The sequence below is a fragment of the Euprymna scolopes genome, chromosome 10, assembly GCF_053919585.1.
Source record: "Euprymna scolopes isolate OS-2025 chromosome 10, ASM5391958v1, whole genome shotgun sequence".
NCBI lineage: Eukaryota > Metazoa > Mollusca > Cephalopoda > Sepiida > Sepiolidae > Euprymna > Euprymna scolopes.
This window is the reverse complement of record NC_136491.1, coordinates 158,694,798-158,712,159: the sequence shown is the minus strand read 5'-3', so window position 1 is coordinate 158,712,159 and position 17,362 is coordinate 158,694,798. Positions and strand designations below refer to the sequence as shown.

General features: G+C 35.5%; 1 long non-coding RNA gene and 2 pseudogenes across 1 annotated transcript in view; 1 reads left to right on the top strand and 2 right to left on the bottom strand.

Annotated features, from left to right (window-relative positions):
• Positions 1-17,362, bottom strand: part of LOC145286334 (uncharacterized) — a 347,817-nt gene that overhangs the window by 271,665 nt on the left and 58,790 nt on the right. The window lies entirely within an intron of this gene.
• On the bottom strand, positions 10,579-10,695 carry LOC145286621 (5S ribosomal RNA; annotated as a pseudogene).
• Positions 16,708-16,834, top strand: LOC145286698 (U2 spliceosomal RNA; annotated as a pseudogene).

Sequence of the window (17,362 nt, the reverse complement as noted above, 5' to 3'; positions counted from 1 at the left end):
GAAATATTTGGAAACAAGTCTCCCTTTGCTGTTATTTGAGATCATTTGAAACTATAACAGGAAGTTTTATACTCCCCTTCGTCAAGGCCAGAGGTTTTGGGGAAATATCAGATATTTTGTAATTCATATACAAAACTAGGAAAATAAATGACTATAATTGAAGTATTGGTAAAGATGCAGTATATTTCCACCCACGAAATATTCTTGAAAATTGTTATTATATTATAAATTTTTATGGGGTTTCGAGGGTGCTAAGAACGAAAATAACAGTAAAAATCCCAAGAAACAAGTAGTTTCCAAGATATGAATAAATTATAAAGTGAAGGGATCACTTTTCTATATTAACATAAAATAAACATCCACTTTATAGCCAAGGTGGCCATAAAGTGGGTGCTCATTTTACGTTAAATCAATATAGTTCTTGAAACAATGTGCAACCTTAAGTGCATATGTCACATAGCCCATTACACAATTCAGATCATTAGATTTTCAACAAGCCTTCAAGATTTTTACCTTATAAAATTGCCCTCCAAAGTGGTATATCTATATATACATGTCGCCAAATTGATTATTGAAATGCTCATATCCTTGATTCTATGACCTGAAACTACATGAAGCTTTGTAGGCTTTTAGAAGATTATAATATGGTTAAAATTTTATGACAATTGGTTAAAAAGAACCAATATTTTCAAACCAATAAAATGTGCCTAAATTAGCACACACACATTATGTATATATATTCAAGCAAATGTTATTAAATGCAGCAAAGACACTTTGCTTTAGGATTCTTTTTTCAATTTTTCGATTTTCTGTATAATCTTTTTTGTATCAAAATCAAAAATATTAATAAAAGTTCCATAGTTGCTGATGTCACAAACGCTTTCAATTCGTCCACGAATCATCATCAAGTGAAAACTAAAATATACAGAAACGGCGATAAGTTAAAATATATAGAGTCGATGAAAAGTCGATTAAAATTATAGGTCGATTAAAAATTCGAAAAAAGAATTATAAAGCAAAGTGTTTCCGTTGCATTTAATAATATTTGCTTGAATGAAAAAATACTGCCTAAATATATCAATTTCAAATTTATATATATATATATTTTTTATTATTATTACATTTTCACCCCAAACAAGGCGCATTGCCACTTTGGTGTAGGGGGCTACTATCAGAGGCAACAACTACTGGGATACTATGTTGGGATTTGGGCAGCAAGATGTCGGTTCACATTGCACTTGAACTTCTGCATGTCAGTACAGTTGGGGAAGCAGTGGCCTGGAATGGAATTCCAGAGTTTAGCGGTTCTGGAGAAGAAATTATTGGAGTAGAAAGATCTTTTACATCTAGGGATCTCTACTGTGTGGGGGTGGGATTTAGCTGCCTGTCGGATTTGTTGAGGTGTCTACGTCGTGGGGGCACAAGTGTCTGCAGTTCGCCAAAGCATTCACCACTAAAATACTTGTAGAACAGGCAGAGGGACGCAATATTACGTCGATGGGACAGAAGCTGAAGCTTAGATGCCAGTTCAGGGCCTATCAGATTTGCGACTCTCTTTTGAACCTTGTCTAGGAGCGAGAGACTAGTAGCAGATGCACCAGCCCAGATGTGACAGCAATACTCTATACATGGGCGAATGGTGGCCTTATAGAGGTACAGTATACTTTCGGGTGTTAGTAGTTTTCTAGCACAGTAGAGAGAGCCTACATTTTTCGCAGCAGCCCTGGCAACGCTTTCAATGTAATTGTTCCAACTCATGTTTCCTGTGAACGTTAGGCCAAGCAGTTTGAAAGATGTACTCTCAGACAGGGAGTCACTGGCCATTGCTATTGATGGCAGAGAAGGTTTCTTATAATTATTGAAGGAAACCAGTTTAGTCTTGGCAGCATTGAATGTGACCATCCATTTTTGTCCCCATTCAACTACAGATTGGAGGTCATCCTCTAGTGTTTTTGCCATTTCTTTAGATATATGTTCATTTGTTTTCCTGTCAGGCCTGTTATAGAGTGTGGTGTCATCAGCATATATACCCATCTCAGAGGCAGTTTTGTCGGGGAGGTCATTAATAAATATTAGGAACAATAGAGGTCCAAGGATAGACCCCGGAGGCACTCCCACATTTATATCACATTGTTTAGATGTACGATCGTCGAGGACAACCTGGATTTTTCTCTTATCTAAGAAGGATTTAATTATGTTAAGTATTCTACCAGTGATACCGTATGATTAAATTTTCCTGAGGAGCCCCTCATGCCATACCCTGTCAAAAGCCTTACCGCTCTGCCCTCCCCCGCTTTGTCCAGTGGATGGCATATACGTTCAGAGATTACAGTGAGGATGTCTGCTGTGGAACGGGCTTGTCTAAATCCATATTGTTGGTCAGTCAGAAGTTTAGCATCTGCAAGGTGATGGACTAGAGCATGGTTAATTAAGGTCTCAAATATTTTGGCAAATTTTTGGAGGAGGCTAATGGGGCGATAATTAGATGGGTCAGTTCTTTCACCAGAATTCTTGAATACTAGTACCACAGAAGCAGTTTTCCAACAGTCTGGAAAGCAAGATTCATTAAGGCATTTGTTGTAGAGTTTGGAGAGAACTGGAGCTACTTCGGCTGAGCACTTTTTTAATAGCCCAGCTGGGATGAAATCGCGTCCACATGCTTTTGAAGTGACAATGCTTTTTATGATAGCATGCACCTGAGCAGGGGTGATTTTTAGATCATGTAGCGTGTCGTCTGTCCGCAAAGAAAAGTCAGGCAGGGGGTGGTTGGAAGGGTCCAGTGTGGAGTTCGAGGCAAACCGACTGGCAAGCATTTGCTGAGCAAACAACCTCGTGATTGTTGGTTAGTGGGGGAATTGTTGATTGCCCATTATTTACTACACTGTTGTAAATTTTCCAGAAGTCACGATTTCCTAATTTTTGTGCTTCGATGCGTTTTTTAGTGGTTTCAGTAAATTCTCTCTTAGCTGTCGCTATTTCTTTCTTAACATTACTTCAAGCTTCTATATACTTCTATCTGTTTGAACTGGACTTATGTTGGTTAAATCTGTGGTATGCATGCTGTCTTTGAGCAAGTCCAGTCCAGTTTTTAGATAAATTCTAACCGGTGTTCGGTTTTAAATGTCTCCTGTGAACGGACCATTGGGGAGAGTGAGGCTTGCTATAAAATTTCCGCATGGGAGCATGTGCTTCAATTGCCGTTTTGAACCCTTCAGTGGTCTCATTTGCGCACTGTTCAGCAGGAAGAGAAAAAATATTTCCCCATGGGGCATCTCTAATAAGATCTCTGATGGCTTCCCAGTCAGCCTTTTTATAATATCTCGTTGTTTTGAGCACTGGCTCTTCAGTTTTGGCTCTAGAGTTTAGGGCGATTTAAACCATTATCACTGCATGATCAGCGCTCCTGAGTGGGCTGTCAGCATTTGTTATACAATCCTCGGGAACTGTACTCAGAAACAGATCTAGAAGTGATGCATGTTGTTCTTGCTGCTCAGGGAAACGGGTTGGAAACTTAACAATTTGTGATAGGGAGTGAGATATAGCGAAGCTATTTGTTGTGCTGCCCGCTGCATCTGTGTAAGTAGAGAATCCAAGCCAGTTTCTGTGGTGGACATTAAAGTCATCAAATACATGTACTTGTGCACTAGTGTTGAGGAAGAGTGCTGTGTCTATGCTGTCAGAGACTTTGTTAATTATGGCGGAGTCTTGGGTCGAGGGAGAGCGGTAGAGAAAATAAATATAATGCAGCGTCTTAGCAAGCCAGTTTTAGTTTTGCTGCTTTGGGACGAATTATGCTTCCGATTTTTTTTGCTTGGTTGCCTTCCCTGTGGCATTGCCAGGCCACTAATATGAGTTTTTGTCGCACTGACGTTGATATTAAAAACCTACTTTTTCTATTTAAAAATTATTAAAACGAAATTCCCCAAACTCCTTGGCCTAACGTTCACAGAAAACATGAGTTGGAACAATTACATTGAAGGCATTGCCAGGGCCGCTGCAAGAAAGGTGGGTTCTCTCTACCGTGCTAGAAAACTACTAACACCCGAAAGTATCCTGTACCTCTATAAGGCCACCATTCGCCCATGTATGGAGTATTGCTGTCACATCTGGGCTGGTGCATCTGCTACTAGTCTCTCGCTCCTTGACAAGGTCCAAAAGAGAGTCGCAAACCTGATAGGCCCTAAACTGGCATCTAAGCTTCAGCCTCTGTCCCATCGACGAAATGTTGCATCCCTCTGTTTGTTCTACAAGTATGTTAGTGGGTAATGCTCTGACGAACTGCAATCACTTGTGCCCCCACGACGTGAGCACCCTCGACAAACCCGACAGGCTGCTAAATTCCCCCCCCCCACACAGTAGAGATCCCTAGATGTAAAATATCTTTTTACTCCAATAGTTTCTTCCCCAGAACCGCTAGACTCTGGAATTCCATTCCAGGTCCCTGCTTCCCCAACTGTACTGACGTGCAGAAGTTCAAGTGTAACGCGAACCGACATCTTGCTGCCCAAATCCCTACATAGTACCCCAGTAGTTGTTGCCCCTGATAGTAGCCCCCTACACCAAAGTGGCAATGTGCCTATTTTTGGGTGAAAATGTCATTAAAAAAAAAAAAAAAAAAAAAATTCTTAATATACTCGGTCACGGTTATAAATTTACCTAATTTGCGCATTCTTTTAAAAACGAACTTTAATTATGTTTTATATTTTCTTACTGGATAACTGGTTTCTTTTAACTCAGTTCTATTTATGCTTATTTTCTACATTGTGCTTAGTTGTGTAGCATTTAAGATGAAAAGTTCTAACACACGCATACATATACATTGCATAAGTAGTGATGTATTGCTACACAATCATGAGCTAGTTTTTTTTTTATTACTAGGGACTTCATCAGGCAATCCAGCTTATATGAAAGCAAATTTGCAATAGATATCTCGCGTCGTCTACTGGTAAAAGCCATTTAGAAATGGAAATAAAAGATGAAATTAAGGCGTGTGTAAAACACACTAAAAAGGGGTGTGGGAATAAAGTAGATAGTGTGGTGGGTTTTGAAGTTAAGGTGGGGATAGTGAAAGACAGAAAGAGATTGTGTGTGCGTGTTATCGTTTAACTGCTTCTATAATCAGGTTTAATTTAGGGGTGGGTGTGAATTTTGTTAGTATTTCAGAATATTTACATCATTTTTAAGTTTGAGGACGGGTCATTTGGTAACCAGGTGCTAGTAATATGACCTGGTTCGACTGTGGTTGGAGAGTGTGCTCCCACCGCCCTTACCACATATTCCCACTACGCCCTTGTACTAATTTAGATCGGTCAAGGGAAGAAAAAGGGGAAGAGATTTAAGAGAGGCGGAGAGAAGAGAAAAGACAAGGAGAATGAAGAAAGAAACAAGTGGGAGATAAAATAGAAGGGAAGGAAAGAAAGGATAAAGAAGCGAAAGAATTCCATAGTTGGCTTATTGTTGGTAATGAAAAACGTTTCTTGCTAGTTTTTACCTGTCCTGACCCCCTCTCCCCGTCATATATCCCACTTCCACAATTATACTCATAAACCTTATTTTTTTTTTTTTAACTTAGTTATTCGCTATTTATAGTCTTAACATTTTGTTAAAATAAAAATGGAAAACTATTTACTGAGAGTAGATGCAAATAAACACATCCTGGAATTAATCTCAAAATTTATGTCATACTAGCCTGGGTGCCCGGTGTTGCCTGGGTATTTAGATGTGCGTGTTGAGCATAAAAAAATAAATAATAAAAAAAAGTGGTAGTAGGCAGGCTCGAACCCGTACTGCAAAGGAAGAAAAGAACGTGACCCCCCCGAAAAAAAAAAGAAACGCGATGTCTTTACTGTTGTGTCCATCGCCAAACCAGAAGTGGCGAAAGTTTAAATTAAGGCTAGTCAGTCGAAAAGAGTGGCAAAATGTCAGGAGATACTAAACAATTCAATTAAAGGGTTTACACAAGTGTAGTTTTTCCAAAATATTTGGTTCGAGTATAAAGAAAAAAAATTCTAACGCATAAAAAGAAATTAACGAAATAATAAAATTTAATAGGATATACTCGAGCTTAAAAGTAACACAATAAGTAGACACAAATGCCAAAGCTTCACAATACAGGAACATAAATAATAAAAGATGGAGTTGGTAAACATTTTTTAAGAACTCGTCTTAAAAAACCCATCAACAGAAATGGTTTGGTAACGGGGAGATTTAGATTTTCGATGTTATCATCTCGGCGCTCACCCCCCGCTACCCACCTCGGGGGAAAAAAGGAGACGGGGAGATAATATCTTTTAAGTTTATGACCACGTGACTTAATCAGTTTATCCTGTCGTCATCACGTGATAAAGTTTAACCATTGTGACCCCTCCCCTAAACAAAACAAAAAGCAAGAAACAGTCACTATAAAAGTGTTCTCGCTAAATTATAACTTTTGTTGTATAACAACCAGAGGAACAATCAAGTCGAAGCATCATTTTAGGTAAAACTTTCAGAAAACCGAACCCCTTGCTAAAAATTGAATAAGCAATTATTACAAAAATATTTCACGTCGATTACCTTAAAATGATTCCCACTGTGCAGTAGCTTATTTACAGTAAAAGAAGTTACGTATAGAATAAAGAATTTTATTATAACCATTATATTTTGCTATAACCATTATATTTTGCTATTACCATCATAATTTTACTATAACCAAGTTATTTGTTTTACTTAAAACAGAAATAAGTTTGTTATAGCAAATTTATTATTGCACACGAAACGGTGAATTAAAACTATTCAAATAATTTAAAATGGAATTGTCAACATTTAAGAAAAAAAATTGAAGGAAAATAGGTATGAATTCATATCTAATAAACTTCTACACTTCACGTCTAATAAACTTCTACACTTCACGTCTAATAAACTTCTACACTTCACGTCTAATAAACTTCTACACTTCACGTCTAATAAACTTCTATACTTTATATCTAATAAACTTCTATACTTTATATCTAATAAACTTCTATACGTTATATCTAATAAACTTCTATACTTTATATCTAATAAACTTCTTACTTTATATCTAATAAACTTCTATACTTTATATCTAATAAACTTCTATACTTTATATCTAATAAACTTCTATACTTTATATCTAATAAACTTCTATACTTTATATCTAATAAACTTCTATACTTTATATCTAATAAACTTCTATACTTTATATCTAATAAACTTCTATACTTTATATCTAATAAACTTCTATACTTTATATCTAATAAACTTAAAAAAAATAAATAAAGAGCTTGGATTATCTCCCGTCGTTAAATATTGTATCATACAGATTTCATGTACAATTTCCTCCAGAATTTGAAGACGTTATATTAGATATTCTGAATATGGTAGTCTTTAGCGTGTATCTGACAATTTATCATAAACTAATTTATTCAACAGGTTTTTTTTAAATTTTATTTCTATATTTTTTTTTACAAAAACTGAATTCTAAAAATGTTCTTAGGAAATATTTCACTGCAAATATTAAAAAAACAACAACAAAAAAAAAACAACCACATAAAGGAATTACCATAAAAGTAACATGAAAAATCTTAGACAATCTACGAAAATGAGTCGACTTTCATTTTAATATCTAATGACTTTAAGGCTTATACAACAAGAAAAACGCAAACATGGAAACTTTCTTGTCAATTGTGCTTTTATAAACAAGCAAAAAGGGAAACGCAGGCAAAACACGACCAAACTAAAAAAAAAAAACAAAAAAACAAAAAAAATCAAACAAACAAGTTGCTCATATTGGCTTCTTAATGCGTTTCAATAAATCGTATCAGTTTTTTTATTGTTTCCAATCTCATAAAACAGAACGAATGATGAAGCGACAAATGCAAACTAAGGCTTTTGTTTGTCTCAGATTATTGTACATTTTCTTTCGCAAGACGTCGGCCATTTTGACAATGTTTGGCTGTCGTTTTGAAGATAATACGGAAGACAATTTAATGCGTTTTAATCGCTGATAATTTTTTTTACAGAACAGGGACAGATATTCATTAAACGCGGCCATGTGAGCTGCCCATTTAGCGTGACAGACCGACGAAAGCGATATTTACAAATGAAGCGTTACAAACTGAACAACGAAAGTGTCATTTTAAAATGAAATGTAACAAACCTACTCACTGACGGAGCCGCTTATCAAAATATCTAATATAAGATACAGTCAGTTAATTGCGCGTTTAACGCTAAAAATCAATTTTTAAATGAACCGTGAAAGACAGACCAAACTGCTATTTGGGAATTAAGAGTTACAATATACTATTTGAAAAAAAAAAGCGACAAACAGACAAAGACACTATTTAGAAATTATGGCCGACAGATAAGCCGAACTCTTATTTGAGAATATAACCCGACGAACTGTTCCTGTTATAGAAAATGAAGACATTTAAAAGGAAAAGTGATCATTGTATGTTAATGGTGTGCAATGAAAATTGAATACCAAATGAAAGTGCATGAGACTGACTGACTTTTAATGATTTCTTGGACGCAACTTCTAGCAAACTCATTTCCAAATAAAAATCAATAGAGTATTTGAACGAGAGTAAATACTTCTATTTTCCAATTACTGTGAATAGTGATGCGAACAAACCTTTGATTTGTTCGAAAATCAATCGGTTATTCACAAACATTTTCTTATCATTGCAAATTGCTTAAACAAAATAAGAGCCTAAACCTTATAAGGTCTGGCTTCTGTTACAATTGCGAATTAAGGTTTGACCAAATGTGAATGGAGGATAGTTCTGACACGAGTGAGGTTTTATACAAAGAACCAACCCATTCCATAAATATTGTTATTGACATTAGACAAAATATATTTGATACAAACAATAGTTATATTATCTCCCTTGACAAAGCAATGACAAAACAAGGGAGAAGACTCGCCAGAAACTATATTCTCGTAACTAAAAAGGACATAAGCCAGTCGAGAGATTGCATACGTCCGCCTAACAACGTACATTTTAATTTCGTCCAAAAACTTGACTTTAATAAATTTACTAAACAGCGTGTTAGGTTTTAATTTTCACCCCACCACTTGAATATCGCCGTCCTAAAAACTAGCGAGCGACCAATTCATTAACTTTTTGGCTTGCTGTTTGGTTTTATAGCATGCTTCACCTCATGATAAGTAGGCATTCTCTCAACCAGACTCGCTTGCCATTATCCTCGTAACACCAAATCAAGAGATTAAGATCATTCCTGTAATGACCTGGTCCCTGTTAATATCGGTGTAATGTTGATTCTGCGCAATTTTAAGAGGTCCATTCCCCAAGACTTTACCTTCTCAACGAGAGAAGGTGTTAGTTAATTGCGAATCACCTGAGGCAACTTTACCAGGAAATTCTAACGGGGCCCCCGAGGCACTTTTGGAGATTAGCGTGCCCCTCCTCAGGGGCGCTGACTTTTCAATCCTACTTTCCAGCCCCAGTGTTAAAGTTCTTGCAGTGGGAGAAAACTGAATGTCTCTTAGAAGGGTGGCTTCAACATTGTCTTTTCTTATTAATAAAAGTTGAATCCACGTTTTAAACATTTTTATGTGCTATCCTATGGTTCTTTATTCTTGGCATATCTTAGAAATCGTTACTTGCTGGAATTTTCTTTTTATCTTTTCGCATTCGAATTTCCTACACATTGCTTCTTAGTAAACTTGATTTCATATTCTCATGTATTAATATAAACTAGAAATATTTATTTTATATTGAACTTCTTTGCTTCCTTTACTTGTTATTAAACATGTTTACCATTTATTTATTCATACTTTGAGTTGCACGTATTTAAAGTGAACTACTAGCAAACCATATACTGAGTGCTATTGTCATATTTAGGTTGGTGAATTTCCGTCCCATTCGAAGATTTTTCAGGAGATGAAGAAACGCATCTGTAATTTGTTTAATTTCAAATCCTCTCTGCAATCTCACAGACGTCATGTTGCTATTCTACGTGTGTTTTTTGTTTTTATAAATATAGTTATTATTATTATAAATATTATTATTATTATAAATATTATTATTATTATTATCATTATAAATATTATTATTATAAATATTATTATTATTATTATTATTATTATTAATATTATTATTATCATTATAAATATTATTATTATTAATATTATTAATATTATTATTATTATTATAAATATTATTATTAATATTATTATTATTAATATTATTATTATAAATATTATTATTAATATTATTATGGTATGAATTTCCTGATCTATTCTGTGCTTCCTTTGTTCGAGCTCGTTTATATCGCTGAGGTTTAAATTTTGGGAGCTTATCAGGTATTGATCCGTGATCACAATATTGCCACAGAGTTGATGGTCAATTTCTGAAAGACCTACAATACCTCCTTTACACAAGTACGGCCTAGGCAGACAGTGATTTCTGTATGTTATTCTAACCTCCCCCCCATAGCCCTTGAGCCCCTGGAGGGGCATAGACCATCTACAACTTTTTTTGTAGATGTTTTTGTAGCGAGGCGTTCCTTTTACAGGGTGAGGGTGCTGCCCCCACGACCAACCTTCCAAGAAGGTACATACAGCGCCTAGCCTTCCCAAATGGTCACCCATCTGGTACTGGCCAGGTTCAACGTTGCTTAACTTCGGTGATCTGGCGGGAACCGGTGTGTCAACGTGATTGTGCCGTATATTTTATTCTGTACAATGTCAAAATTTTCTGCATTTTAGTTTCTAGCCTGTTTATATCCATTTGTGGCCAGTCAACAATGCAAAAGATGCACATTTTCACATGCATGGCAAGTTGGTTAATGGCAGTTTTTTTTTTTTTTTTTTTTTTTTTTTTACAAAGGCATCACCACATTATCAAGGCCCAGAGGCCACTCAAGGATAAGGGTTAAAGAGTGTACAGTAGAAATTGGTCAATATAGTAATCATTAGTAATGAAAATTTGGTAAATTTAATAACTTATATGGAACGGCTCATCAAGAACTTATTTACTTTAGACTTGAACACAACCATATTGTAGTCAGCCGGAAAGCAGGAAAACGGAAGACAATTCCACAGGCGTGCAGTTCTAAGAAAGAAGCTTTGTTCATGGAATCTACGTTTAGGTTTAGGGACAGATAAAGAGTGGGGGAAATTATTGATAGTGTTTACAGCTAGACGAGTGTTTCTTGTGAAAGTTTGGCGAGGGGGGACCAAAGATTGAAGCTCAGTTGAACAGTTACTTTGCTCTTGTGTGTAAGCTCTGTTTTTACAAGTTTTTCTTACATGGATTATACGAGTATAGTTAAAAAAGAAGGCCTTCAATTTGTTTTTAACTAAAAAATTAAAATATTAAAGAGCTACGCACTCGGGAATGGTACCATGAAAACAAGGGACGTTTTGTGCTACAGAAGTTACTTTTTGACTCACCACCATTCTCAATGCACTTTTGTCAGCCTCTTTTGATGCCTCGGTCGTCAAAGTCTGGGCCGCGATTTGTGACTCAAATCTCTCTCGCTACTCTTAAATCGACCAACCCATCTCCTAATTGTGCTGACACCAACTGAATCGGCTTCGTAATCGTTCAACAGTAAATGTTGATCAGTTCAGTTTTTATGCATGGAGGGATTCAATGACGCATTCCTGCTTCTGACGCACGTCCACGACAAGGGATGCTTTCGTACAGTCTCACACCGTCAATATTTCTAACAGAAAGATGAAACTTTTCGGTCATAAATGCACGAGTTCAGTCATCATATCAATGAAATTTTGAATTCTATCGGATCCATTCGGGCGGAATAAAAATAGGCGAAATTACATTTAGAACGTCTCTAGTATATTCACTGCCAATTTGTCTCATCTTGAAATATTGAATCGTTCTCTCCTATGCAAACGTATATGCATGTTTCGTGCTCTTCTTGGTCTTTGATTTCAGTTTTTTTTTTTATCAAACACAACGTTACGTTTTTGAATTGTTGAGATGAGGATTAATTTTTCATTATTATTTAGATTCTTCGAACAGCTGTTCTCATTTTGAATGCCATTTTCACAAGGTTTCGGTCGATGTAACCTCTGACCTTCTTCAGGTCTATCTTTTCAAACTTGGGAATGTTTTTGTCGAACTCGGAAATTTGATCCTTGTGCAAAGACCCATGGAGCAGTGGTTAAAGTACTTAGAAAAATCAGTTGTAAAAGTGATATTCTTCTGAAGGTTTAAGGTTCAATTCTTAGTGTGGGCGACCGAAAAATAAAATTGCGAATTACTTTGGACTTCTATCCAGTCATGACTACCGGAACAAGTGCATGCTACCCCCGTGAAGTAAATAAAGGGTTCCGTTTGAAATCCCGTCTTAGTTCCCAAGTTCAACAAAATACACCTGAAGAATGTTGGAGGTTACATCGACCGAAACGTTGTTTACGTAAACGCTCTTTACAGATCGTCGACCAGCTGCGAAAGAAAGGTATGATGAAATTTTAACGCGTATATATGCACACCAACGAACACAGAGTTAAGAACTACACAATACACAACTTAAGGGTACTTATAGGAGCTCGACCACGTGTATACACACCCAACTGCAGAAATGCATTTAAGACTTGTATATAATGAAATGGAGACAGATGTACGCGGACGAGTTTGAAGGCCATATTAGAACGCACCCACACGCATGTTAGAGCAGGAGGACGCACATAGACACGGTTATATAAAAAAGGCAAGATATAAAACATCATTTGGTATTTCAGTATCCTTTCACACAGTAATAAACAAAAAGTTCAGTTTATATAAAGTAACCAGATTTGAACAGCAGAGCAATGTAACATTTACAAAAGAGAGCCTCGTTTGGATTCCTAAAATTTAGTTTTGATACGCCATGTTTTTTTTTATCGTGACTTTTGCCAAAATAATACTTTTCCTCAACATGTCTTTTCTTTCATCTGAATATCACGTCGAAACGCAGACAATGTAAATTTTGAAATAAAAATTACCCACGAATCATCGTTTATTTCTTAGTTGGACACTTACGTAACGATAAAATAAAAACTTCGGAAATTAAACTCAACTCGTATTTCGTAGTTAATGTTTTTCAATATTATTTCTGCCATCGTGAGAGTAAAAATCATATAGTCCTATAATCTTTGCGTAACCGACATTGCCCGGGAGGGTTTTAACTTTCATTGTAGTTCATTGGAAGTCCACATTTTCTCTTAATTTCTCGTAAAAATATTTAATATTTTGGAAGATAATAGAATGAAAAAAATATGCACCATTTAAAGCATTCGTGTTGCAATAACATTCGTCGAAAATTTTACCAAATGTTAAAGATTCAATGATAAATACAAGGAGCTCGATTAAATTAGTTAAGCGCGAATGGTGGAAGTTTCTTTTTTTTTTATGCGAAATTACTTTTTAAATAGGATTTCAAAGTTGCATTCATAAAATCTTTCTTCTTTTTATGAACTATTTTAAATAATTTGGTTGGTTGTTTTTGTTTTACGGCATATCAACCCTTTTCAGGTTATTTAATGTCGAATCTAAAGATTTCGAAGAAAAATATTTTAGTAGAATATATTTATTGTTTTCAAGTCGATTTCTATTTAACCAATAGTTGGGACCCTAACATGCACTACCACTCCGGGTCAGAGTGGACCTGGGAGCAATGGCAATTAAAGAGTGGCTCCACACTCCTCAAAGCCCGCAAGCTGGGGCCTCACCACTGGATATAGTTTAAGGTCATATCCAGGACTATTTTAAATAATTTATATATTTTTTAAATTTTACGAATCATCCTTATTCGTACTCACTCACACGTACAAAATGATTTATAAAATATAATATTTATAACATAATTTAATATCTACTTATATGTAAACAGCATTTGTGTGTGTGTGTTCGTTCGTTCCATATTGATTCCGAAAAGTCTGGGCTAATTTTTTGTAATTTCATATAAATATTCTTTATGTGTCTGGAAGTATTCGTAGATATGTTTTGTATAAGAATACTCCCGATAAACATCGAAAGTTGATAATCGAAAAAATACGATTAAAGCCCGATTTTGACCAAAGTTAATACCCTTATACAGCCTAACACTACAAGTGCATTTGAGAACTTATCACACAAGCAGAAGAGCCCACCTTATAAAATCAACAGTAGGTTCTTTAATAAGACGAATGCTTCTGTTTAAAGCACAATTGAGCCATGATACTTGACGTTTGCATTTTAAATTGATTTTAGTGATTATATGAAACCAACAGTAGGTTCTCTACAGTGCAATGTAGACTATAATGTATTGAGGACTAAGTTACTACAGAGAACCATGTTAGGCTTCCTCTCGATGTACCGCAGTGAATTCCCGACTAAAGCAGATAACCAATCGATGTGATTGAAAAAAAAATGGGCAATTTCATTGATATTGATAACAATTAAAGTAGAACATTCGTTGATAGTCATTCAATCCGGAGCAACGACGGGTATTCTTGCTAGTTTGTAATATATTTGCCTTCGTTTCTGAATCTATTAAGACCATGCAAGAAGCTATGCATCACGCATAAATGATTTAATAAATTAATATTAAACCAAAATTTGATGCATAGGTCAGCTATTAATTTAAATTATTGTTGGTAGGGCGGTTTTTATAGCAAACAGGATGAAGCCTTAGTTTGAACTGCCAGCAAAGCTCAGCCGGTTATCTGTTTGGAAAAATTCGCTTGCATGGGGTCAGAAGTGAAAGTTACCATACTACGGACTTGAAAAAGCGAAATCAGTCAACCGGGAAAAGAACAAGCTCTACAACAGGGCATGTTAGAGATGATTTCTATCTGTTCGTTTTTTGGTGTAAAATAAATACAAACTTAGCTGAATAAACTCATCTCTCCTTAAAATGTGTTCATTGATTAATTAGTCGTCTTTTGTAGTTGATTTCAAACCAAGATTTCCCATCGTCGAGTTAAAATTACTTCGGGACGCGTAAACACAGACACCGAGGGAAAGCTAAGTAAGGTTTTGAATTTTAATGATTGAACTGTATCACGAGAAGCCGGTAAAGTGGACATCGGGACTGTCTGGACTCATTGTCTACGTAACAAAAATGTATTCTTCATTTTATCTTTAGCCCCGCCCCCCAAACAAACAAACTATGTACACATGTGTAGTAGTCGAGATTTACACATCGACGTGCAAAATCATAATGCGTAAATGTGTTTATGCATACGTGGTCTGCGCATACATTATCCCGAATAAAAATAATTTTAGACCAATCAGAAAACTTACTGAATTTATTTGATATGATATTTCTGGGAACCACCTAAATCCTTTAAAAAGACGAATTTTTCTTCAATAAACCAATGGAGCCCAGTTGACCAGAGTCTACGGATCGATGTCGCTGGCCACCCACTGTGAACGCTTCAACGTCTCCTTCCACTCACACAAGCATTAACGAACACACAAAAACAGACAACCCATTGAGTTATTATCACCTGACAACCAACTCCAATTTTTCTAATATGAAAGCAAATGAACATGGAACCTTATGATTTGTAATTTTCCCTATTGCTATAAATTTCCATTACAAAACACCATAAATTAAAAACCTAAAACTAGAGTGAAAAACATCATTTCCAACTTTGTGTATTTTTATAACGTGTATACATGTTTTTAATTATTTTATAATGCGCATAGTTTTTTTCATTAGTGAATTATTTTAATAACTTTAAAAACATTTAAGGATGTTAATACTATTGGTAAAGTTTATTTTATTAATAGTTTGGTTTTAGTTTTTATTAACAATCCTTCTAGTATTTGAAATTTTCGTTTATTATTGGTCTGCTATTAAAATAATTAACCAACGAAAAATATATACACGTTATAAAAAAATTATAAAAATGGTTCAAAACCAGTCAGAGTAATATATCCCTGATTAGTAATCTAGAAGGATTGGAAAGTACTCAGACTTACGACAAATATGGCGATTATATCAGCATGTTCCCGCTAGAAGTGAAGACCGTTAATTATAAGTTGGAAAGGATCAAAAACAGAATTAATTGACAAAATAATCTTTTTTATTCAATTGCGCCGCCAAAGTAGTTCCAGCTCTCTCCAAACTTTACAACAAATGCCTTAATGAATCTTGCTTTCCTGCCTGCTGAAAAACTGCTTCTGTAGTACCAGTTTTCAAAAATTCTGTTGAAAGAACTGACCCAGTAAATTATCACCCATTAGCCTCCTCCTACTTTTCGCCAAAATATTTGAGACAATAATTAACCAAGCTCTAGTCCATCATCTTACAGATGCTAAACTTCTAACTGACCAACAATATGGATTTAGGCAAGCCCGTTCCACAGCAGACATCCTAACTGTAATCTCAGAACGTATATACCAGTCACTGGACAAAGCGGGGGAGGGTAGAGCGGTAGCTCTAGATATATATAAGGCTTTTGACAGGGTATGGCATGAGGGTCTTTTCAAGAAAATCAGATCATACGGCATCACTGGAAGAATACATAACATAATTAGATCCTTCTTAGATAAGAGAAAAATCCAGGTTGTCCTTGATGGTCGTACATCTAAATAATATGATATCATTACGCTTATCGCTCCGTCCGTTATCATGCTGTGCATCCCTAAAAAAGGAAAGTGGGATATTCCAAATAAACCTTGTCACTCTTGAAATATAAAACAAAAATTTGTGTCGCTTGTTGAGGCAAAGCTAATAAAAATGATTTGTTTTTCTTGGCCTTTTGGCTAAGATCAAAGTGTAGCATCTGTTCTTTAGGTGCTACATTTCAATTTCTTCTCTCTCAGTGGAAGAGAAATTCTTTACGACTAAGACAATTTTTAAGACAATTTTTTCTCCACATTTAAAAACGACCCTGGTATCTAAATCTGTCCCGTGGGGAGGCATTGTGAATAGGTACTATGTTTAATGTAACAAAGTTTTAATATTAAAAAAGTAACTGGAAAAAGTTATTTCTGATTTCATTACAAAATGCCCTGGAAATGTCACTTCTGATTAATTATAAAATGCCCTGGAAAATGTCCGTTCTGATTTTTGCTTGTTTGTTTACTTGCCTCCCCACAAGAGCGGAATTGGACAAGAGGTCGGTTAAAAATTTAGGGGGAAACCAGCTCCCCAAAAGGGGCACTCTGGTAAAAAATAAAAATTGTATCAATTCTCCTCCATGTACAAAGACCAAAAAAGGGGGGGGGATTTAAGTCACTGGAATGCTGAAACTGATAATACACTCAGAAATTCATGTTGAAGCAATGGTTGCCTAATCCCTAACCGTGTTAATGTTTTTATGTATTACTTTCGAAAAGCTGCTGAAACAGTTTATGATTTAAACATTACTTTATTTCAAGTATATTTTAAGCAGTGG